The sequence below is a fragment of the Engystomops pustulosus genome, chromosome 5, assembly GCF_040894005.1.
Source record: "Engystomops pustulosus chromosome 5, aEngPut4.maternal, whole genome shotgun sequence".
NCBI classification, from domain to species: domain Eukaryota; kingdom Metazoa; phylum Chordata; class Amphibia; order Anura; family Leptodactylidae; genus Engystomops; species Engystomops pustulosus.
In genome coordinates, this window is record NC_092415.1 from 39,385,373 (window position 1) to 39,410,889 (window position 25,517).

The following is a 25,517-nucleotide window of genomic DNA, read 5'->3' on the forward strand; positions in this document are numbered from 1 at the left end:
AGAGATAAAGAAAACAAGAAAACAAATGTGAGAAGTTAAAAAATACAAGAAACAAGGCGCATAGCTAAATAGAAAGAAAGAAAGTAAGAAGGACATAGAAATAGAAAGTCTGTGTGTGTGTGTTGTTATTTTTTCCCTTTTGAGCTGTTTTCCTCCGGGGAGTAAATAGGGCGCAGGTGACTTGAATGTTATTCTAAAATATGTAACTAAACAGTAAACGAAAACCAATAAGAGCTTGTTTAAGCTCCGCGAAGATCAATGAACTTCAGAGCATAATAAACTGGAGCCCACAAGCAATCAATGCTCCATTGTGGAAGGGAATATATCACTAGAATAACACATATCTACAGCCGCACCAGCACAGGAATTCTTGACATGATACAATTACACGTTTGTGTATAATCTGGATAATGCTTTGGATTAAATATTTTATTTTCTCTGTGTGTTGCGGAAGGGGCCGGAGTATAGGGAAAAAAAAAACAATGTTCTATTTTGAGTTCTTAATAAATAGGTCCTGAAATGCAGTTCGGAAATTCTAGGTAGGGTTGTGTGTGCTCTTCGAGGTGTGTGAGGGTGACTGTGGGTGGGGAATGGTCATGTAGAATGTATACAATAAACACACCCTGACTATAATTTATGGGGAAGAGTCAACACGCTTTTTATGGAGCGAGCCTGTGTCTGAGGTTGGCAAATAAAAACCTTTAAAGAAATCAGCTTTTTTTACTTTTTTGCCTTGGATAGTAGACTGACCCTGTGTATGTTTAGTTTGCCCTAAAGCTTATCTTATCAGTGATATTTTTGAATATTATTTCCTCTTTCTACTCAATCCCGTTCTCACTAGGACTTAAAGGCTTTTATGACCAGGGCATTATTAGCAAATTTTCATTCTTATTGGCACAAGGGCTATAACTTCTTATTTTTTTGGGGGGGGGCAATACCTTATAACCCTTTTTGGGGCGTTTTATTTAGGGCTAATAAAAAAAAAAGGTTATAGGAGTTTATTCATTATTAGTAAAGTATATATATATATATATCAGTATATATTTTTTAAACCATTCTAAATGAATTTTTTGTGTTGTTTTGATGTATAACATATGTAGTCTCATGTCTATGGCAATGTTTTTAATGTTTTTTTATACTTTTGCATGCAATATTTTCAGTTTGTGTATTTTTTAACTTTATATGTCACCCATGAAGTCATAAAAGACCCCTGGAGAACATTTCCAAAGTTTTTTTTTTTTCATTTTTCCTTTTTTTTTTTTTATTTCATTCCAAGATAATTGGGGTATCTATCAGAGGAAAATAACTCCCTGTGGAGGGAAATTAGAGTCTGGTTAGAGCTAATACCCAGGCTAATGTCTGCAGACCCAGCAATAACGTCTATAGAGCCTGTGGCAGTGCCAACTCTGCTATTTGCTGCATAATGCCACTTATGCAGAAGTGGTTTATTACTTTACCCTAGGGCAGTGATGGCAAACCTTTTAGCAACCGAGTGCCCAAGCTGCAAACCCAAATCCCCTTCATTTATCACGAGGTGCCAACCATAAATGAAAACAGTGTCTTATTGCTTCCTGTTCTTCAACAACATTCAATCATATTGGCCTCATGAGGACAAAAACACAGTAGAAAATTTTCATCATTGTAGCTTCTTTCCAGTGTCCCTCTGTACACAGAGAATCATGGGGCCAGCAGAAAGTCCTCCAGAGATAATTAGGCCCTGCCTACACATTCTCCCTCTTCCTACAGTCCCAGGTACCCAAGTAAGTCACTTTAAAACATCACTGAAAGCAGCATCTTTGAAGTTGCTTGGAACTACAGGAAAATTCTTTAAGTCCTGTCTGGTGTGCTGGGGCAATGGCCCGGGTGCCCATAGAAAGAGCTCGGAGTGCTCTTCGCCACCACTGCCCTAGGGTATCCCGCTGTGCCTGACATTCGGAGATCAGGTCCTGCTCCTATGATTAGCAAGGAAGCAGGAGAAACTATAGCAAAATCAAAAGACGGCGCTTGAGTCTTGGTACCCGCACCCACTGATGTCCACTAACGGCTTTTGATAGTGGGTGGGTGGGGACGAGTTAAAGAAAAGGGCATTTTTATCATTGTAATTGTATAATTTCAACCACCCTGAAACTAATATTGCCCTGTTTTCGATGGACTTCTCTAAAGTTTTAGGAATACAAGTAACAATTTTATTTGTATCTGTACACTAATTACCCTCATTGCTTGACATTTGCACCCATTCGGTCTGAGGCAATAAATGGTCGCTCCTTGAAATCACCCAATACCTTCAAGTGTTCAACAAGTGGGGCTATAGGGTTCCTATTATCAAATCATCTGGCTTTATGGTAGAATACTTGTATTGGAGGTGTAGACTGCAAAATTCTCTGGAAGTATACCTCTGGCACAGACAATTGTAGAAATAAACCTTTGGACCAAACCATTTTTTGGATTGAAATGATCAGGTTTAATCCTCATGAGCAGAGGCAGATCAAAGTCTATAAACACCCTCAGGAAAACGCTGTATAGCAGCTTAACCTCTTTTTTAACTAAATAAAAATCTAACAACTGCAAACCAGTAATGCAAATTCACTGCTTCTCGCGCAATAAAGAATGATACAAAACTATAAAATTCAGTACAGTAAAGTACAGTAAATGACAACTGTCTATCTCTCTTCTTTAAAAACTGCTCTATTATACATCAATTCTAGAATTATGCAGCATCCATACAAATGTAATAAATATATAGTTCCCAGATTATAGTAAATTTATATTAAAGGACATCTACCAACTGGATGAAGGTTTGTAAACCAAGCACACTGACATCCTGGTGTGTGCCCCCTCAGGCAGGATTTGGTATTCTTTTAGCTTCTTAAGGCCGTGTTCTTATTAAAATAAAGGTTTTAAAAGCTATGCAAATTAACCTAAGGGGCTCCAGGCTCAATAGATGTCGATTGCAAAATTTTTACATCTTGCCTTAAAAACAAGTGCATAAGAAGCTAAAAGATGAGCAGATTCTGCCAGAGGGGGCACAGACCAGTATGTCAGTGTGCTTGGTGTACAATCCTTCATTCTGGTGGTAGATGTGCTTTAAACTTATATTTAAGTTGCAGTTTGGAGAGATTTAGAGTAATGGGGAGTATTGTTTCTTTTATGGAGAGCACCAAGGCAAAAACCTTGGAGTCCAGTATGACTTATACCCATCTATCATAACACAAGTTTAAAGTGTCAAATATTAAATATTGGAGAAGAATCTAACAATCGGAGGCAAATCTCATGTCTTATGAAATCAGGATCTTGCAGGTACCCAAGCCCGGCCAGCCTCTACCCTATGCCCCTGCCGTATAGTGTCCCGAGGGACTGGTAGAGACCTGGTAGATTGGGAATCGGTTGGGAAATGCTTTGGTACGGTTGTCTTTATCTGGGTATTTTTAATTTAATGTCTACATTTCTACTATATTTCATGTCAATTTTTGTCAATACTATGAAAAACTAGAATGCTAGAAAATTGAAGTCCAGTTTTAATGACAGTGAGGCTTATATCACAAAATTTTCTATCAACACCTTCTCTGCATCATGACCGATTCTACTATGTAACTGAATCACACGGCAGCCGAGCTTCTCCTCCGGAGTGATATCTCATCTGTCTGTGCATTTTCCATTTATTTTCTAACACTGTCTTTTAGTTGTTGCTGCTAAGAGAAAATGGATTTTATTGCCCCTTCACATAACCACATCATTAAGCAAACATTTTATTAACTGCATGACACATGCAACCTGGTTTGGAGATACCCAAGTCCTCACCCACCCCCACAATTTCCATTTTCTAAAGTAGTGTCTTCTACACAATAGTCATTGTTAGTTAAATCAGATAAATGACCAACACTTGTACTGAAAAATTCAAACATACATTTTATATAAAATAACTATATCACAACACTAAAAATGTGAACCATAAGACACATGTAAAATAGGTATTATTATTGTTTGAATTGTATTGTATTATTATTTCTACATACACGATTCTCAGCTCTGTATATAATCAGAATGTTCTATTTTCTTCAGTATTGTCATTGTTACTAGATACTCAAGTTTTTCTAGCCATTAGCCGCCATCTTATATACATAGTCCAAAGTCAGTGGGACTGCAGAGAAGCCTGGGGCTTGGTACCTGGCATTTTCTGGATACAAGACAGGGGGAGTACAATGAATTGGTTAATAAAGAGAGAGTTGAAGTTTCATGCAGTTAGCAAGTGTGATAGGCTGCCTAAATAAATTGGTTATAAGTGAGATTTTAAGGGTATTCCAGAGAATTGGTGCAGCTCGGGTGAAGTCCTGGAGATGTGATGAGAGGTTAGAAATAAGAAAGAAAATAATCTAAGATCACTGGCCGATAGAAGAGAAAAATGGTGAAACAGTGGTCTTGGTTCATTTAGGTGCTGTATTCTGTTCGTTCGTTACCAGGAATAATTGTTTTTCTATTTTATTAAATTGGACATTTTGGGACACACTGACATTTTACATGTGCATGATTTTACTTATTTATTTATTTTTATGTGTGTTCAAGCGGCAGCATTTTTATTTGTTAAATTATTTTTATTCTATTCCCTTACACAAATGGCTGGACTATTATATAAGCTCTGTCACCTCTTCTTTCCTCCCCTCATCCTCTTAGACTGTAAGCTCTTGTGTCACCCCCTCATCCTCATAGACTGTAAGCTCTTGTGTCCCCACTCATCCTCATAGACTGTAAGCTCTTGTGTCAACCCTCATCCTCATAGACTGTAAGCTCTTGTATCACCCCCTCATCTTCATAGACTGTAAGCTCTTGTGTCACCCCCTCATCCTCATAGACTGTAAGCTCTTGTGTCAACCCTCATCCTCATAGACTGTAAGCTCTTGTGTCACCCCCTCATCTTCATAGACTGTAAGCTCTTGTGTCACCCCTCATCCTCATAGACTGTAAGCTCTTGTGTCACACCCTCATAGACTGTAAGGTCTTGTGTCACCCCCTCATCCTTATAGACTGTAAGCTCTTGTGTCACCCCCTCATCCTCATAGACTGTAAGCTCTTGTGTCTCTCCCTCATCCTCATAGACTGTAAGCTCTTGTGTCACCCCCTCATCCTCATAGACTGTAAGCTCTTGTGTCACCCCCTCATCCTCATAGACTGTAAGCTCTTGTGTCTCTCCCTCATCCTCATAGACTGTAAGCTCTTGTGTCACCCCCTCATCCTCATAGACTGTAAGTTCTTGTGTCACCCCCTCATCCTCATAGACTGTAAGCTCTAGTGTCACCCCCTCATCCTCATAGACTATAAGCTCTTGTGTCTCTCCCTCATCCTCATAGACTGTAAGCTCTTGTGTCACCCCCTCATCCTCATAGACTGTAAGCTCTTGTGTCACCCCCTCATCCTCATAGACTGTAAGCTCTTGTGTCACCCCCTCATCCTCATAGACTGTAAGCTCTTGTGTCACCCCCTAATCCTCATAGAGTGTAAGCTCTTGTGTCACCCCTCATCCTCATAGACTGTAAGCTCTTGTGTCACCCCCTCATCCTCATAGTCTTTAAGTTATGCAACAGAATTGTGTTGCAGGCCCCATGTTAAAGGTGCACCAAACAAAAAGGGGGCCATTGATAGCTAAGAGTTAATCAGAGCTGCTGAGTGTGATCAGACCTAGTACAGCTCTGCCCCAAAAAGGTCATTTCCCCCGTAACTGTGGCTCTTCTACATGCCGCAGTTACAGTGGAAACCTTGTTATTAAAAATACTAATTTTTTAATTTTAAAAAATGTACTCAAGGTAACCTTAATGACATCATGGAGCACACATATAAAAATTAATGTTAATATTTCACAACAAATTTGCAAAAATAATCCCCCAATCACTCTCTGCATAACATCACCAAAGTCACCTTGTTTACCCCAAATAATTCCTATTATACATCAAAACAAACATCACACTATAGAGAATTCACTTTTAATGGTCTTTTTGAGATAATTTGTAGATTATTTGGTTTTGCTACATACTAAGAGCCATTCCTTTTGCAGATTTTTGCAGTACAGATTTTGGTTTTTAATGGCATCAATGTTTTTTTCACCATTCATGGTACAGGAAAAATAACATGTTTATAACAGGGGCCATAATAACTTTAGTGTCAATGGAAGACGTATAATCAGGAGTGGTGTAGCATCTCTGGGTTCCAACATCAGGTTGTTATAGTAACCCATATACATCCCACAATCTTATTCACTGTCACCACTAACTGCATTTTGCTGTAAAGTGTGTGTGATGTTAAAGCTACCACCAGGATCAAGGATTTTAACCAATCACACTTACATGCTGACGTGTGCCCTATCGGGCAGATCTGCTCTTATTTTAGTTTTTTTATGCCCTTGTTTTTGCAAAAAAATGGCTTTAGAAATTATGCAAATGAACCTGGTGGCTCCAGACTCATAACATAACATTTAATTGAGCCCTGAGCCCCTAGTGCTCATTTGCATAATTTTTAATGCCTTTTTAGTCCTTACAGATGAGCTTGTGCCGATCACACTAGGCTGAAGTTTCTGATACCGAGAGGCTTAAGCTTAAAGGGGTATTCTCGTCAGGGCATTCACATTCACTTTCATTAATCTGCCATATATATACATTTCTTCAATTAGATGTTTTTTACCTGTGTGAAGATAATTTCTCATAAATGAAATCATATGGTCCCTTAGAAACAAGACTGAGTCCTTGGATACGACCACCTCTACTGGAGTGATTGCACAAAGAAACACAAGTTTTTGTATATGAAATGTCCGGGAGATACTGCATATCCCACAGCTGTCCTGTGGTAATGATTCCAGGAGGTCAGGCAGGGCTTAATAGTCTATGTCTGGCCACTGCTGCCAGAGTGTGCGGTGGTCATATCCGAGGAAGCCATCTTGTTTACATTTATGAGAAATTATCTGCACACAGGAACATTTTTTTTTATAACATCCAATTGAAGAAATCTTTATATATGGCAAATGAATTAAATTAATTGTGAATGCCCAGATGGGAATATCCCTTTAAGTCATGTCTCAAACACATTGCAATTTTAAGCCAGTAACATTTATAGGCATCAGCTGAAGGGAGGCTGTCCTCAATGTCAGCAGTTAGAGGTAAGTTCAGGCTGTCATAGAAGTATCCTGTTTACTGCACAAATCATAAAATGTCAACATTTTTAATCACTTTTTATATTTAAAAAAGTAATGATTCTGTATGTTTGTTATTTTTTGCAAATATTCTTTGTTGACAATCCTTTTACTGAACCATGTATATGTAGTGATGAGTGAAATGTCTAGAGTTTGGCCTTTGCAATATTTTAAGGTGTTTTTGTACAAAAACATACCACTCACCCATACCAGTTTTTACAATTTGATGATAAAGTTGGCATTGCTAGCCTTTTCATAAATCCGGCAGATCTTAAAGGAAATGTACCAGTGGAATAAACTAATATAAAGCAGTGTCACTAACAAGGTCATGTGGGTATTTTCTGCCCGCTTATTCTTTACATTTTTTTTCTAAAGGCTTTTTTTTTTTTTAAATTGTACTTTAAAAATATGCTAATGACCAAAAGGGGCTTAGAAGGCATCACTCGAGCCCTTCCAGGCTTCATCAGCTTACACTAATGCATACCCTTAGCAGCCCTAATTCCCCTCCTCTTACAGCCCTCCTAGAGGACCGGTGCCATCACCGGGCTACTGCTGGGTTCAAGCGTGAGCTGACGTAGCCCAAAGGGGCTCTGGTGGTGTCCTGGCCAGAGCCCCTCTGGCTCATTAGCATATTTTTAAAGGTACATTTTTTTCCCAAAAGAAATTTATTAAAAAGAAAATGAGTAGCAGATGCTGGCAGAGGACACCCACAGGACTTTGTAAGTGACACTACTTTATTTTAGCTAATTCTGCTGGAAATTTTTCTTTAAGTCAAAGTTCAAAAAAGACTAAAAAAGACTAAAATAAGATCTAACAATAAAGTGAAATAGCAGAAATACTATGTCACCTTATCCCAATAATTTGCACTTTGGCCATCGCAGATATTTTGGATCCCTTGCCACAAAAATATATGTATGTAAATGTATGTAAATATTTATTGGTTGTCAAAAAAAAATAAAAACTGTTCTTAAAAAAAGACTTCAAACAGTGGCATGATAATAATTCCCTTTATATCTCTACATGTTAGTCTTAATAGTGTTATACTATTTTACTATTTTTGATGGACCAATGATAGTAGCAATATTTTTTTACTATTTTTTGACATTTACTACCTAAGTGTAATGTGCTTTTTCTATGCTATTCTTCTTTGTTGATTTTCCAAAAAGGTTGGGACACTTCATGGAATGTTTATATCCGGAGGCCTATATGGACTTTAATCTGTCTCTTCCATTGTCCATTTTTCACTTCCGTCTGTGAGTCAACTTTTTCCTGAACGCATGAATATATCACCGTATCTTATTGACCCTAAACCCATCATTCTCATTTAGATGCCTGATAACAATATAGTTGACATAATGAAATATGTAAATATATTCTTTGTAGTATTATTTCAGATCGGGGTCTTGATACATTGAATTCTACAGAACATCCTGAGCTTGTAAAAGTGTAAACATTCTATTAGAGGGTGTTCCTGATTCTGTGTGAGCAGGGAGTTGCCTTAGATTCTAAGAAAAAATAGCAAATATTTTGCACAAAACGTAAAAGCATATAAAACATGATAAACAGTGAACTAAATAGTTCTCTATGCCTTTGACCTAGAACATAAATTCCCACTATGCAAATGACCTTCTACGCAAAAGATTTTTCACACTGTCACAAATATCCATGCACACTTTTCTTTCAATGAGTACTAAATATTGGAAAGCTTTTCCAATCAGGACCAAATCTTCATAGCCATGACAATCACTTATACAATGTACGTTTCTATAAATATTTTTCCAAAAATGTTCTACCTTTTAATTCTGTAATTTGAATTTTGAAACATTTTGCAAATAAATCAAAACCATTTAAAAAAAATGAAAGTACAGGCGGTCCCCTACTTAAGGACACCCGACTTACAGACAACCCAAAGTTACAGACAGACCCCTCTGACCTCTGGTGAAGCTTTCTGAATGCTTTACTATAGTCCCAGATTAAAATAATCAGCTGTAAGGTGTCTGTAATGAAGCTTTATTGATAATCCTTGGTCCCATTACAGCAAAAAAAATGTTTAAACTCCAAATTGTCTTTGGGGCCAAAATTTCTTTTTCTGGATCTTCAATTATAAAATATACAGTTTCGACTTACATACAAATTCAACTTAAGAACAAACCTCGGGACCCTATCTTGTACGTAACCCGGGGACTGCCTGTATTTGGATTTTTTTTTTTCCGTTCACATGTTAACAGTCAGTGCACTTTGTACAGTCCTCGATACGGAAAGGACAAAAACATTCTGGCAATGACGCCAACGAAAGAGTATCACAGAAGTCATGTGACTCCCCGGTGCGATTATCACAGAAGAAAGAATCTAACGAAATCTCATTTAGATAAACACCAAATTGCATTTCATGAATATTCTACAACATATCGAAAAGCAAGTGGTTAGGCCTTTAGAATTCTAAGTTTTTCAGATTTTTCACTAACCTTTTATCGTCTTCTGATCACAAAACACGTCATGTTCACAATTTACTTCCTTCCCAGGATAAAGAATAATGTTGTCAGCGTTTCTGGATGAAATTTCCTAAACAGCCTGCTATCACTGCATGCGTTTCTACCATATGCTATAGAATATTACCTTTACTCAATGGCGACAGGGCTGCCTACCATCAGATCGATTTACTAAACAAACTAAAAACGTGGGTGGGGATGTTAAACAGTAACTACTGTAGTAAACCGCAGGGAAAATGAAAGCTACCAGTATTGCTCACTCTTTCTTTTAGGAAACTGGTTTAGAGATCACTTAGGCGGCAGGTTGGGGAGATTATGGCTGAGGTATAGAAAATAAAAAAAATTAAAAAATTAAAGACATATTGTAAATAGAGCACATGTGATTCTTATAATACAATATTAGATAACTGCATGACAATACTGTATTGTACTGCACATTACTAGACAAGACAGAAATCATTTGTTTGCCATGAATTATATTATATTTATATAAAAATAATACAGAACAATAATAAATTAAGTAATTAAGTATAAAAGTAAAAAAAAAGAATTTTTTTTTTAAATAAAGCAATAGGCAAATGAGATTTTATATGACATACTGGTTTATACTGGAGCGCTGTGAACTTCCTCATTTTAACACATTTACCTGCTAAAGAGTTATTTCCATCATAAAAATGTTTGACCAACCCCTGGGTTAGGTCATAAAAGGTTTACAGGTGCAGGTGGCACCTTTGGAAATCTCACCGAATCTTTGAGGAGAAGTGGTTTCTTAACCTTGTTCTTGTGGATATTTGTGACTGGCTCATAATGAGATTATAGCTTAAAGGTGTTATCCACTTTAAAGGGAACCTGCAATTGACCTATAAAACCACTACCAGTATATTGTCAGGCAGTATAACACCTTATAGTTTTTGTTTCTTTCATGGCGCAGGGTGGTGGCATCATCCAGAAAATATACTTTGAAGTGATATGTAAATTGGTTGTATAAAGTCCAGGAGGAGGAGGAGCTCTGGACGCCTCTTCCTCTGTGACTCACATCATGCATCGGACTTCAGGAGATCTGGTTAGTGATGTCTCTGGATGCAGGACCATCAATTACAGTGAAGGGGCTTTCTGAGGAAAAGAGAGCTTGACTTCAGTGTTCAGTGAATCTCCTCTTCCTTGACTTTATACAACCAATTTACATCTCACTTCATAGTTGATTTTCTGGATGATGCCTCCACATAGAGACATGAAAGAAACATCAACTGGAAGGTGTTCCGCTGCTTTACAACATACTGGTAGTGGTTTATTAGGTCAATTTCTGATGACAGGTTCCCTTTTAGCACATTCTAGCGAATAACTGATATTTTTTGTGTAAAAGTTAAAAAAACTTTTCTACATACTTTTCTGAACTTTATTTACCCTGCCAGCTTCATCCTTTAAAGGGGTTATCCGGGTTTTTAAAAATACTGAGGGTCGGGATGGGGTGGGCTAGTTAAACATAATAAACATGTACTTACCTCCTCCGGCACCGCCGATGTCCCGCGCCGCGGTCCCTTCGATCCGCGCCCCTGTTTGTTTACAAGGGCACAGAAGCCGTGCGCGGGGAACTTCCGGTCCGCGATGGGGCCGGCTCCTCCCATCCGTCCCTATCTCTCAGCATTGTAAGCGCTGAGAGATGGTGTCGGATGGGAGCTTCCGGCCATCCGGAAGCTCCCTGTGCACCCCTGTATACAAACTGGCGCACAGATGAGACGGACCGCAGTGTGGGACATCGGCAGCGCCGGACGAGGTAAGTGGATGTTTATTATGTTTAACTAGCCCACCCCAGCCCGGCCCTCAGTATTTTTTAAAACCCAGATAACCCCTTTATAAAAAGATCAAAAGCTATATGATGCTAACGAGTCATGCACCTGATTTCACATGACCATGGACCGGTGTTTATAAACAGGAAGTAAATAATGAGACTTCCTGTTGCATGACAGCAAGAGGACAGCAGGCAAAGATCTAGAAAAAGGTGAGGAATTGATACAGAAAGTATATTGGAAAATTTTTAAACTTTTGATTACACACAAAATATAAATTATTTTCTGAAATGTGCTTAAAGTGGCCTCCTTTAAGGCCATAGGCACACACGAAGTGCAAATGCCAATCACCAGTGAATAACAGAGCATATTTGCAGTTACATCACAGTGAATAGATTTACAACTAATCAAATCCACATGCTGTATATTTCACTGTAAAATGACTAGATTTTTAATCCTCAGTAGGTCTGTGCTATTGGTTTTCATTGCAGATTTCAAATTTTGTAAGGGTACAGGAAGGCATCTGCTAACTTGAAATATCTTTCCAGAACTGTGACATAACCACATATTCTGGTTGTTGTGACCCACTGGCGGCAGGCTTGTAAACACCCAGCTTTCCTTCTGTGGCTCCTGCAGCTTGTTGCTTCCCTCCCGCAACAATGTTGTTTTAATCATGTTTGAATAAAGTTTTTTCTCATTTGAACGTTTTTTCTAAACTCCTATGAATCATTTTAAGGTAGAGCACCGCCCCAGCACTTAACCAGTCGGTATCCCTATAACATCCTGTTCAATGTTGCAATATTGCCACCTATGACTAAAGGTCACCTAAGTGCAGTGCCCCCCATGTGTTTTTTTCTTCAGTGTTACCCAGCTTTCCTTTATCTTTGGAAAGCTGGGTTGGCTGGCAATTGTTATCAGGGCTGTGTCAGCTGAGGTGGGCATGGACCTGGGGCTGATATAAGCTTGGTGTTTTTTAAATAAATTTTTTTCGTAAAAACATTATCCTGGTGCTGTATTTTCGTATTGAGTTTGGTTCCAGTGCTGTATTTATGCACTGTGATATTATGATAATTCATGGCAGGCATACTATTATAATTTGATAATAACATACAGGCAGCCCATAGGTCACTACATATAACATAGCTTCTGTAGCTATGCAGCTTCTGTTTGGTCTTAAGTTGAATTTTCAAATAGGTTAAAACAGGTATATTTTCTAAATTTATTACTAGACATTTAGATTTTGAAAATTCTGGGTTGTCATGAGAACGAGAATTTTAAGTTGAAGTGCAGACACAGTTGATAGTTACAGTCTGGGACTGAAGCAAGATCAGTAAATTACCAGCATCCAGAGAGCTTCCCCAGAGGTCACAGTGGGCTGAGAGGTTTGTCTGTAATTAGGAGTTGTCTGTAAATCAGTTAAAAGAAATGTAAAAAAAAGATGTTTTAAAATTAAGCTAATGAGCTGCAAGTGCTCCAGGGGTGTTACCTGAGCCCCTCCAGGCTCCTACAGCACTGCCAGTTACGCTTTTCCTGGAACACTTGCAGGTCCTTACTTTTTTTTGGAAAAGGAGACCATAAAAAACTATTACAAGGCCATATGATTTTTATTTTTCTGTTTACAGAGATATGAGGGCTTGTTATCTGCAGGAATAAGAGTGCTTTCTAGTGGCATCGTTCTATATTAAGTTCAATGTATGGGAAAGCTGGAAAAAATTCAGAGTGTGGTAGAGTTGCCAAAAATTCAGTCCATGTGGCACCTACTCTATATTTGTTGTGTCAGTACAGTATATAGGTTTGTTTTGTTGTAATATAAAAAAGGAAACCCATATGTACAATTTTTTATTTTAGTTTTAACATATTCTGATGCGAATAACTCATACTTCAGGGTACGGAGCAATGTAGGGTGCCTTTTCCTGTGGGATAAGCTGTCATTTTCATTTATACTATTTTGGGGACCGTAAAACCTTTTGATCACTTTCTATTTGATTTGGGCACTATTTGTATTATGGGGTACACTACAGGGATGAATTATTCTGATCGTTTGATAGATTAGACATTTTGGGACACGGGGATAACATGTTTATGATTTGTTTGTTTATTTTTATATGTGTGCTAGGGAAAGGGGCTTGATTGGAATTTTTATATTTTTAATATTTTTTTTTACATTTTTGGCTATTATTTCAGGCCCCCTAGGCTACTTTAACCCTAGGGGTCTAATCACCTATAAAACATACTGCATTACAACTTAGTTTCTTTCAGAGTGTGATACAGAATGCCTGATGACAGCTACAGAAGCCTTTTAGCCGGCTCCCAGCTGTCATGGTAACTGATCGCTGCTTTTTGTTTCTGTCACAGGGGGTGCCAATTGACATTTAAATATAGCAGCGCCCATGAGCAGAGCTGTTAGGTCGAACACGACCAACAAACCTAACAGGTTAACTGCCGCAATCTGTGTCAGCAGAGTCAGCTGTATAATAAAGATATACTTATCTTTCTATAATGTATGGTTTGCTGTATAATACAGCTGACACCCTCCATGTATGAAGTGGGCTCAGCCCATGAGTCTTCTCCATGTAGTCGTTACTGCTGTGTGATGTATAAAGTCATACAGCAGTAAGGAACTGGTTAAGCTAACTTAGTGGGACGGTACTCAACACACTATGTATGATATATACATCTGGAAGCACCATGTTTAATAATATTAATTTGGGGGACAATGTATGATAAAATTGGGGGGGCACTGTGTACTGTTTATTTTAATGACATCTGGGAGGGGGGGGGTCGCTTTTTGTAGATTTGCCCTGTACAGTAAATAACATAGAAGCTGCACAGCATGTACCGTATTTATCGGACTATAAGGCACACCGGATTATAAGGCGCACCATCAATAAATGCCTGCTAAAACGTCTGGGTTCATATATAAGGCGCACCGGATTATTAGGCGCATCTGACTATAAGGATGAATGACCAGCAAGTGGCAGACCTGTGCACTGTTCAAGGCAGCTGTTGTCTGTAAGTACAGTTCATATATAAGGCACACTGGACTATAAGGTGCACCTTTGACTTCTGAGAAAATCAAAGGATGTTTTGTGTGCCTTATAGTCCGAAAAATACGGTAAACTATATTTTTTGCATAGTAGGGAACTATTTTTAGGACAAAGAGGGTCCACGACACAAATGGCCTTGATTGTCATCAGTAATCACCATGTTATATACTCTTTTCACAGTCTATAGAGTCTCGATGGAATCTATAGTTTATAATATGTATGACCTTCCAGCGACTGTATTGCAGGCCATGAAGGTTGGGAATACTCTGATAAGATCTAAGATGATGAAAGCAAAAAGAGATCACATGAGCCAGTACCTGCTAATACTCCAGTCCTCTAACACTGCAGCATTAGACAACAACATCTGAGAAATATTCAGTTTATTGTCATTTATGATGTGTGCCATAAAACTCCGGCCTTATCAGCTGCAGCCTTAAAGGTATCGTGCAAAAATGTATCAGGTGCCATAGCAACTATCTCTGGGTAGTATTCTTGTTTGCTCAACACACCCTTCTCAACAATGAAAACCTGCAGGATGGCCTTTTATTTCCATACATGATTCTATAGTGTGAGCTGGAATCACTAGCTGACTACTCACTTTAGGCAAGTTTCCTGATATTTCTACATTTTACAGCTTCCCCCTTCCGTTAAATATAATGGAAAACATAAGAAGTTAATTGTTACTAATTGTTAGCGTTGCTCGGTCCCTTATCTGATGTGACAGATACACAAAGAGTAGAAGAGAGAGAGAGAGCAGGTTTTGTTTTCTTTTTATATAAAATGTTAGTTTGTATGTATCATTCACTTCAGTGGTATGTTACTTACCAAATATCAAGGTAAAGGGAATCTACCATCCAAATCAAGAATAATAAACCAGGGACTCATAGTTCCAGGCACCATGGCTGTGGTAATCCTCTTATATTTGTTATCCATGGCCTCCTTCAACTTTTAAAATTATGCTAATGTCCAAAAGCGCTCAAAGGGTGTTACCATAGCCCCCGTGTTGTAACTTCACATGCTGTTACACTGTGCAGGAGCAATCCCCACCCTCCTGTGTGCTGAAACTTTTTCTCCTGCTGTGAGATTACGTTAAGGAGAGAGAGGGGAGAAGTGATGGAGGAGCCTGGATCCATGAGTAAATACCCCTGGTTTATCAGTTGCCATCTTGGAACTCAGGACATTACTTTCGCTTACCGCTGTTGAGGTTGAAACTGCATCTCAATGGGATTGTAATCAGTTTTGATGTGGCTTTAGGTGACGTTTTTTAATTCAATAGGTGAAAGACATTAAAGGGGTTTTCCCACAAATACAATTTAGGTCCTATCCATGGGATAGGGCCTAACTTGCTGATCAGTGGGGGTCTCAGTGCTGAGACCCACTCAGATTGCGTAAACGAGGGGTCTGAAGGCTGTCTGCTCCATTACTCTGACAGAGCAATGAGGGGTCAGTCGGACCCCTTGTCCTTGCGATCTGCGGGGGTCTCAGCACTGAGACCCCTGCTGATAAGCAAGTTAGGCCCTATAACGTGGATAGAGCCTAAATTGTCTTCATGGGAAAACCCTTTTAACTTAAGTTTTATCGTCAACATATGAGGAGAGGAGATTTACTGATTACATTATTGTTAACATTTGCATTTACAGAACAGAATGTTGTTGTGTTGTTTCTGCCGGGGAGGGGCTCTGCCCAATTGCAAATGCGTTTCCCCTGAAACACTTGAGATCAGAAACAAGCAGTGTAAACAATGGAAAACACATGGGGCCACATTTTACACTGGCATACAAGCCCTGAAATAGGCGCAATTCCACTACACCTGTAGGGTGGCGCAGGTTGTGGCCACCAGGTCAGACCAAGTGTAGAAGTGCCCCGTCAACACAGCATCACAGCTGCCTGCCAGGATCTTCTGATAGATCCAGAGGGACATCATCATATCCTGAGAGACTTGTTCAAGATCGCAAACATTTCAGTAGAAACATATCTGAGTTTTGACCAAGCCCCTTCATATAGCGCCATCATATTCCGTAGCGCTTTACAAATCATAGCGGACATATAGAAATATACTACTACAAGAAAGATACTACCATATTTTTCAGACTATAAGGAAAACCGAATTATAAGGCGCACCATCAATAAATTCCTGCTAAAACGTCTGGGTTCATATATAAGGCGCACCAGATTATAAGGCGCACCATCAATAAGTGCCTGTTTAAACGTCTAGGTTCATATATAAGCCACACTGGATTATAAGGCGCACCGGATTATAAGGATGAATGACCAGCAGGTGGCAGACCAGTGCAGTGTTCAAGGCAGCTGTTGTCTGTAAGTACGGTTCATATATAATCCGCACTGGACTATAAGGTGCACCTGCAAGGATTTCTTGTGCGCCTAATAGTCCGAAAACTACTGTACATTACAGAGTACAAACAGTCATATGTAATATACAACACATACCCTGGAGTTGTACCTGGCCTCATACATGATGTCCTGAGGAAGTCTCTGAACTCCTTATCAGGTTAAATAATGGGTAAAACAATAGAAAAAAACAAAAACTCCAAAAACTGGATGGTAATAATAATGACCAGTTCACAACTCCAAAACAAATAACAGGTGCAAATCTTTCCATTATATCTTATCTCTGTGTAGCCTCCACACCTGGTTGTGGCTTAGATATCTCCGTATCTATTTTAGCTCATGTCATAAAGCTAAAGAGTTATTGACACCAAACAGTGAACGCCAGAAAAAAATGTCATAAAATAGTATAAATAAAGAAATAAAATTGTATAGAAAAATTGCTGTTATTGATGTAGCATGTAGAAGAAGTACCTGTACTGATGATCCATGGGTTGGCAGTAACATTTTGGGTTTTTGAAACTGATAATGCAGGAATCCTACAGCAGTGATGTTTAAGGTGTAGCTGTACACTTAAAAAAAATAAAATTTATCTTGGAAAATTAAAAAGTAATCAATTAAACTAATTGCCATGCTCCACCCTATCCATGCCCTGTGGATCAGATAAAGAATAAAACATTGCAGCAAGGTACAAAACAATAAACTAAAGGCACAAAGTAAAATATTGGCGACACACACAAGAAATGCTGTAAAACGCACCAAAGGAAACAACACAAATAACAAAAAAAAACGTCCTACATAACATTATGTGCAGGGGACCTTAAAGTTTGTTGTTCATAAATAAACCTCCCATATAAAACTGACATTATGTAGAGCACTGTATAAGCTTCACAGACATTACTGTGAATGTGACGTATGGTGCTAACATCCAAAGAACCTTTCAGGCTCGTTAACATTGTTTTAAAATTGATTTTAGAAGGAAGGAGGCCATGGTGAACAAATATAAGAACATTACCACAGTCACGGTGCCTGGATCTATGAGTAAGTGTCCCTGGTTTATCATCAGGGTCTGCTTCAGGTTTCAGTAGGTCCCTGGGCGACAGAACCTCAGGGGGCCCCTATGCAATGAACTCATGTGGCGGCATTAAAATTTCAGAAACTAAACAGTCTCCTGCTCCTATTCCCTAGTTTATCATACCAAACAGCCCGCTCATGGTTATTATGTATTAACCCCCCCCCCCTCATGAATTTCTTATTTACAGCCTTATGTGCCCCTACCCCCCAGCAGCTTTAGTCCCCAGTATGTCCAGTGCTGGTGCCGACCCTGTTTATCATGATGGATTTTGATGGTAGATTTCTGACTAGTTGGGTTCTGACTCATAGAAATTGCCACAGTCACATGTACTGGCATTCTGGGCGTCTATGTATCACTTCTAACATCACTGAGGACCTCCCAGAGCATATGCTCATCAGAGGCCGGGGATGGATTCAATACAGTTGCATCTGTTCTCCATATGCTATGATGGTCTGAGGGATCTCATTTTCCTAAGGAGAGGTGGTAGAAGCCTATTACTGCTACATTGCACACCTGCCTTTCTGCTTTCTATAAGCATTTGCATTACAATATAATTGTGTGTTGTAACTTACCCAGACAGAATCCTCTGTGTAGTCCTAAGGTTTGGGCTTTGTTTTGGATGCATTTTAAAAATGTGACATGTGCTGCAGACTCTTAAGCTCTCAGCCCCCACCTTTGTGCTCCTGTACCGCTCCTCCCTCTCCTACCAATGTCAGCTCACCAGGCTGTGACCTCTGTGAAGGAGCAGGAGGGAGGAGCTGTACAGGAGCACAAAGGTGGGGGCCAGGAACTGAGCAGTCGCATGTTTTTTGAAATGCATCCAAAGCAAAGCCCAACCCCTAGGACTACACAGAAGATTGATCAGGGTTCAAGGTAAGTTATAACACACAATTATATTGTAATGCAGATGCTTAGAGAAGGCAGAAAGGCAGATTTGCACTGCAGATGTGATGGGCTTCTGCAACCTGTCTTTAGTGAATATGAGGTTCCTGGTGACAGGTTCCCTTTAACCTCATCCATCCATGCAAATTGCTGTTAGTTTAAGTAAACATACAAAAAATGGCCTTTCATTTTTGAGGGTCTCTTTATAAATCTGTTTTTCTCTGTTCAGTTGTGTGTTTTTTTTTTATCAAGAAAAGTACAGGCTACTATGTTTTACATACACCAGGCACCTGACAGAATGGAGGTTTTTTTTACTGTAAAATTAGTAAAAAGCTGAACATTAATGGAAGATTTGTATCCATTACCTTCAATGTGTTGCTTGATAGATAAAAATCATAGTATCAAAGCAGAAATATAGAAAGGTGGGGTACGAGGGGGAGCAATTTGCATAAACTGCCTAGTAAACCAAAATACTATGGGGCACATTTACTAAGGGTCCCCACACCGCATTTCCGCTGGGTTTGCCAACTATTTCCGATTTGCGCTTAACAGGGGTTTTTAGCACACGCAATTTGGCGCACGATTTTGGTGCAGTCATGCCGACTTTCATGCGACACAAATCGGGGACGTGGCCGTCGGACAACCTGACTGATTCGGACTAAGCGTGGGATTTAAAATTGTGCCGCAAGACATGCACTCACATACACCGGGAAGAAGAAGGTGAACTCCGGTGGACCTGAGCGGGTAAGCAACACATGCAGGATATCGGGTGTGCGATCTTCGTGAATCACGCCGGACTTCATCCTCGTCAGACAACGCACCTCGGGGATCGCGATAGGACCGGGTAAGTAAATGTGCCCCTATGTCTGGCTCGTCCCTGGTCCCTTGTACTTCTGAATTGAGAGACACATTTAAAATGTGCGGACACTCTATTCATTCACTTTTGTGCTGTATAAGATATTGTATGAAGCTCAATGATAATCCAGAAATCCCATAAAAACTCCAGTACATATAGACTGGATTTATTTCAGTTTCTGACATCAGGACATGAGTTCAAGTTCCAGGGTCAACATCTGCAAAGAGTTTGTATGTTCTCTCCATGTTTGCGTTAGTTTTCTCCGGGACCTCCGTTTTCCTCCCACACTCCAAAACATACTGGTAGGTTGATTAGATTGTGAGCCCCATTGGGGACAGGGACTGATTTGGCAAACTCTGTGCAGCGCGGTGTAATCTGTGTGTGTTATATAAATAAACCTTGAGGTGATCGGAGTGGAGCTGAGCAGAGACAAGATCATTCTGTTTCTATTGCTAGGAAGTAGGAGTGTGTTCTGTATACTGGAGTCTATCATACAGCATGGCTGATTATATTACTCTGCAGTTACATTAATAATGATAATAATGGGATAAGTGGTCGCGTATTTCATGTGTCTCATCTTTGGGTCAGCTATGTGTATATGTATAGAAACACTTGAAAGCTCAGACACAAGACAAGATTTCAGGCCAAACATTCCACACGGATACTTCTCATAAAACAGAATGTCAACACTTGTAAATTCAGCGACGTGACCCTAAAGAAGCTCTGCTCACAAGGTTTTATTGCTCCCTGTTAAATAACATTATTGAATACTTTTTCTTGGAAATCTGTGTTATGTCATTCCTCTGTTTTTCCTCCTGGGAGCACGTCAATAAGTTGATAATTATGTCTTACAAGTCAGTAGGATGTATCTACAGATGCTAAGGACACTGACTGGAAAGCCTACAAGTGTGGGGACACTACTGAGGTGTCAGTATACTGAATTATTTCCAGTAAGAGATCAGAACACTGTCTTGTAAAAGGTTGAGGAAAAATGCATGTAAGCCTCAAAAATAACACTAGATGGCAGCATAAGATCGTCAGTTTCCTAGACAGGATTTCACATTCTGTCTATTTGCCACAGGTCTACATTACTGCTACATAAATGTAAATCTGTCATACACATCCTGTACACAATCTATCTATCTATCTATCTATCTATCTATCTATCTATCTATCTATCTATCTATCTATCTATCTATCTATCGCAACGTCCCAATTCAAGGCACACAGCGGAACCAAGCAGTGCCCGCATTTCCAGCGCTGTGCCTGTGCACTAGTTATAGCCTGCACCAGTTTTGGGCATAGGCTACAGCGCAATTGTACGCCATAGTTGACCTACGCAGAAAAGGGCCTGGGCCCACGAAGCACCAAGAAATTGCATCCACATTGCTAGTGTCTCCTGATAGATCTGGGGGGTGCTGGGTTGAGCCGTTTGGACCATATGCATGTCCTAAGAGGAGAAGGACTACTGACTGAGTGTTCCAGTGTCATCCATGTGTGAGAGCATTCTCCACTGGACAATGGCTCTGCCTGAAGAACTAGACTGTGACAGAAATCCAGATCTGAAGGAGAGGATTGGCATCAGGGACCCTGCTGAGAGGACAAGTGACAGAGTCAGGCCCTCTTAAGGTACACAACCGACCTGGGTCAGTGAGAGAACAGAAGCCCCTGTGCAGACACAGAGTGTAACCGCGCACGCACCACATTGCTCTCTAAGCGCAAAGTTAATAGTGAGTGTATAAAGGCCTGTAGTAAGATAAGGTAGGTAGTGTGTAAGTCACAGGTCTCCTCGCTACAGGAGCCGATTTTTTTTTTGTGTGCAAAACCTGTTATACTCTGTCTGGGGGATTAGAGTTACTTTGATAAGTTTGTAAGCTTTTATCTTATACCGCCCGGGCCCCTGTATCACACTCACAGAATTGTTCCTGTGGATTAGGGTGTTAGAAGGTACAAGTGGCTGGGCCAACCTGCAGGAAGGTAAAATTGTGAAGTATTTGGAGAGCACATCCGAGGGCACCGCGCTGTGTAACATGAGGGTCTAAACTTTCTGCAAATCAGTTGGTGTCCCAAACCCAGCACCCCTTCTCATCAGTTGTATGAAGAGGACAAGAGACTTCAGTAAAGGATTATCCATTGATCTGATATTAACAGGTGATAAATAAATACTTTATTTTTAATAAATTCCATTGTTTATTTATTTATTTTTAAAAATTAGAAATAATGGGGTTCACCTATCAAGCACTAGCAGTCAATGCCCTTCATCACTGACCTGCAGGAGCAGATTAAGACTGCCATGGGCCCTGGGTCCCATAGCAGTCTTACATGGGACAGAGAATGGGAGAGATGTATCACACGAAGGTGTCTTTCAGCCACTGGTATTTCTAGATGTGGGAGAGGAGACTGAGCATTGAGTGAGTGAGGAAAGGAACTTGGCTGAGGGAGGCAAACAGCAGGTTGGACCTGTATGACACTGTAAAATGGGAAGGGGCGTGGCTAAGGGAAGGATGTAGGATGTAGGACATGACTTGGTTCAGTGGCATAACTAGGAGAGACAGAAGGCAGAAGGACAGAAGCCTGCTATGGGACCCCTACCCACTTAAAAAATAAACAAATTTGTATACTCACATATGCAAGTTCCAATCACACATTTATACACACATGTGCACACATATATAGCATATACACACATACATTGCCATATACATACATACAATATATATATATATATATACACACATACAGTATATACACACATCATACACCATATACACATACAGCATAACATATCACAGATACAGCATATGTACATAACATACAGTATACATTATATATTGTACAGCACATTATGCTGTACAATGTGCAACATAAAATTTACATAATGGTGCACATCCTCCTGACACTGACAGGGCTCCCTGTTACTGTGCCCCCTGACACTGCGGGCCCCATAGCGGCTGCTGTGGCTGCTACCACTGTAGATACACCTCTGACTGAGCTGCAGGACTTGCTGGATCTTCTAGCTGAGGCTTTTGTATGAGGAGCTACAGGTAGTTGACCATCTGAATCCTACCGAGATACATTTACTGACAGATAAGCATCGGAGCTATGTTTGGATAAGTCATTATATTGGGAGGCAGGGATTAGAGGAAGTACTGGAGAGAGATAGATCTGGTACCCCAGAGGGAGTAGAGGGGACCTGACTGACAGAGTTACAGAGTTACAGACCAAAGAGAGGGCCAAGTGGTTAAATGGGAGCATAAAGAGTGTAAAATGTGTTGCTTTTCTAACCCTGATGAGGCAAATCAGCATTAGCAAATTATAATATAGGTGATTTGGGTGGTAGCCAGGGGCCAACCAAAGTACCCACCACATTTTATGCTGAGTAGGACCTTCACCCATATAATCCTCGTACATCTATTGCAGCTCTTAATAGAGATGTACACAAGAGCCATTTCAGAACCTTTAAAGGTCCTCCAAAGGTTCTGAAACTGCAGATCAAAAGCAGGCAGAAAGGACACGTCTTCAATTCCTCAAGAAGCCTGATTCTAGTACCATATTTAGGATTCCAAACTTGAAGGGACTATTATATGCCTATGACCCAGGGCCCATGGCAGACTTAAAGGGAACCTGTCACCAGGAGACCCATTTTTAGCACTCCCCCAGTCCCCACAGAGCATAGTACATACACTGCCAAAGTGTTTTTGTATAAAAAAGAGGTTTTACAGAAAAAAAGATATGTTATATTGTAATTTTCATTAGCATCTGCTGTATGACTAGGCAGTTGCCTTTTGGGAGGGGCTGGAAAGGAGCAGTTCCCCCCCCCACCCTTGGGAAACATGTGACCTTTTCAAATATATGAATAACTCCCCTCACTCGGGATTGGCTGTAGAGGAGCAGGGGGCGTCGCTAAGCCAAGTAATGGGTGTTTTCATATATTTGAAAAGGTCACATGGAGAAGCTGTTCCCCAAGGGTGGGGGGAATTGCTCCTTTCCAGCCCCTCCCATTTGGCAACTGCCTAGTCACACAGCAAATGCTAATGAAAGGTACAATATAACATATCTTTTTTTCTGTAAAACCAATTTTTAATACAAAAACACTTTGGCAGTGTATGTACTATGCTCTGTGGGGACTGGAGGAGTGCTAAAATGGGTCTCCTGGTGACAGGTTCCCTTTAATCTGCTCTTGCAGATCAGTGATTTTTTTTTTTAGATTTCACAAGCCCTAAATTTTCTATTTTGCAGTTGATTTTTTTTGGCATGAATTGTATATATTATTTAATGATTCATGTTTGTTAGTTTTTGGATTTTAATGGTAAAAAGTATACTGTAAGTCTGCATTTTTTCCTTAACAACACACAAATTATGTGGTGACTTTATTCTACTTGTCGTTTAAAGGAAATCTACCATTTGTTTTTATGCATTGTGGACCAAACATACCTTGAGAATGCTGTAAACACACTGATGCTAAAAATATCTTGTTTAATCCCTGTGCTGAGTAGTTTTGCTAAAAAAAAATTATAAATTTCAGGACCTTGGAAAAGCTGGGTGTAGACTGATAAACACATTACATGGAGCTTCCTGAATTGTCAAGACAGGACTAATCAACCTGAGCTGGATTACTTCTTACTTCTGCCTGTCGTGAACAACACAGTGAATTCCGCATTCTCTGAATGGGAGCCACAGGAGGGAGAGAGCCTTATTATCATAATTTTATAATAGTTTTTTTTCAGCAAAACCACTCAATTCAGGGATAAAACAAGAGCTGCACTGATGCAGAAACATATCTTGTTTAATCCCTGAGCTGAGTGGTTTTGCTGAAAAAGCAATTATAAAATTCACATCTACCCTCAGATTACTGGTGGTAGAGTGTCCTAAATAGGCTGCTTGTAACGTCTAAGGGATGGGGTGACTGTGTTTTACATGTATTCGGCCAGAGAACTAGGATAGAACACACGCTCCGTTCTTCCAGGCCCCGAGAGGTACTCTGCACTTTTACAAAGTTATTATTTCAGCAATATAGAAGCCAACATACATGTTAAACATGGTCCCCCCATTCCGTAGACGTAACGAGACGCCTGGTAAGCCTAGTAATCTGGTGGTAGATGTCCTTTAAGTTGCCTATAACATATAGATATATAGATCCTATAACAAGTTTTATATATAGTTTGTAATTTTCTCTGGATCAGTACTTTTCGATTTGTAGGTTATTGGACTTGGACCAATGTATGTTTCCACAGTTATCACAACCGCTGCAGGTGAGTGTTTTCTTTGTTTTTTTATAATGGGGCCATCGCTGTGGACATTTAATTAGTGGTGGGAGCACTCCAGGTGACATTTTATGGGTGGGAAAGCACGGCTGGGGACATTTTATGGAGGCTGCTGAGGACATTTTATGGAGGCCACTGCTGGACATGTTATTAGTGAAGGGAGGCCACTGCTGGGGATATTTTATTAGTGGTGGGGAGGCCTCTGCTGGACATGTTATTAGTAAGGGAAGGCCACTGCTGAACATATTATTAGTGAGGAGAGGCCACTGCTTGATATGTTATTAGTGAGGGGAGGCCACTGCTGGATATGTTATTAGTGGGTGGAGGCCACTGCTGGGACATGTTATTAGTGAGGGCAGGCTGCTGCTGGACATGTTATTAGTGAGCAGAGGCTGCTGCTGGACATGTTATTACTGAAGGGAGGCTGCTGCTGAACATCTTATTAGTGAGGGGGGGCCTCTGCTGGATATGTTATTAGCGAGGGTAGGCCACTGCTGGACATGTTATTAGTGAGGGGAGGCCACTGCTAGTCATGTTAATAGTGAAGGGAGGCCACGGCTTAGACATGTTATTAGTGAGCGGATGCTGCTGCTGGACATG

The 25,517-nt window shown here is 40.0% G+C and overlaps 1 protein-coding gene across 3 annotated transcripts in view; it reads right to left on the minus strand.

Annotated features, from left to right (window-relative positions):
• The window catches only part of HNF4G (hepatocyte nuclear factor 4 gamma), a 71,218-nt gene extending 61,395 nt beyond the window's left edge, over positions 1-9,823 (minus strand). For 2 of the 3 annotated variants that reach the window (XM_072151690.1, XM_072151687.1), the window contains exon 1: positions 9,637-9,823. The gene's annotated coding sequence lies outside the window, so the exon portion shown is untranslated. The remainder of the gene's footprint in view (positions 1-9,636) is intronic. The other variant, XM_072151688.1, reaches the window with a different exon arrangement.
• Positions 9,824-25,517: the final 15,694 nt, after the last annotated feature.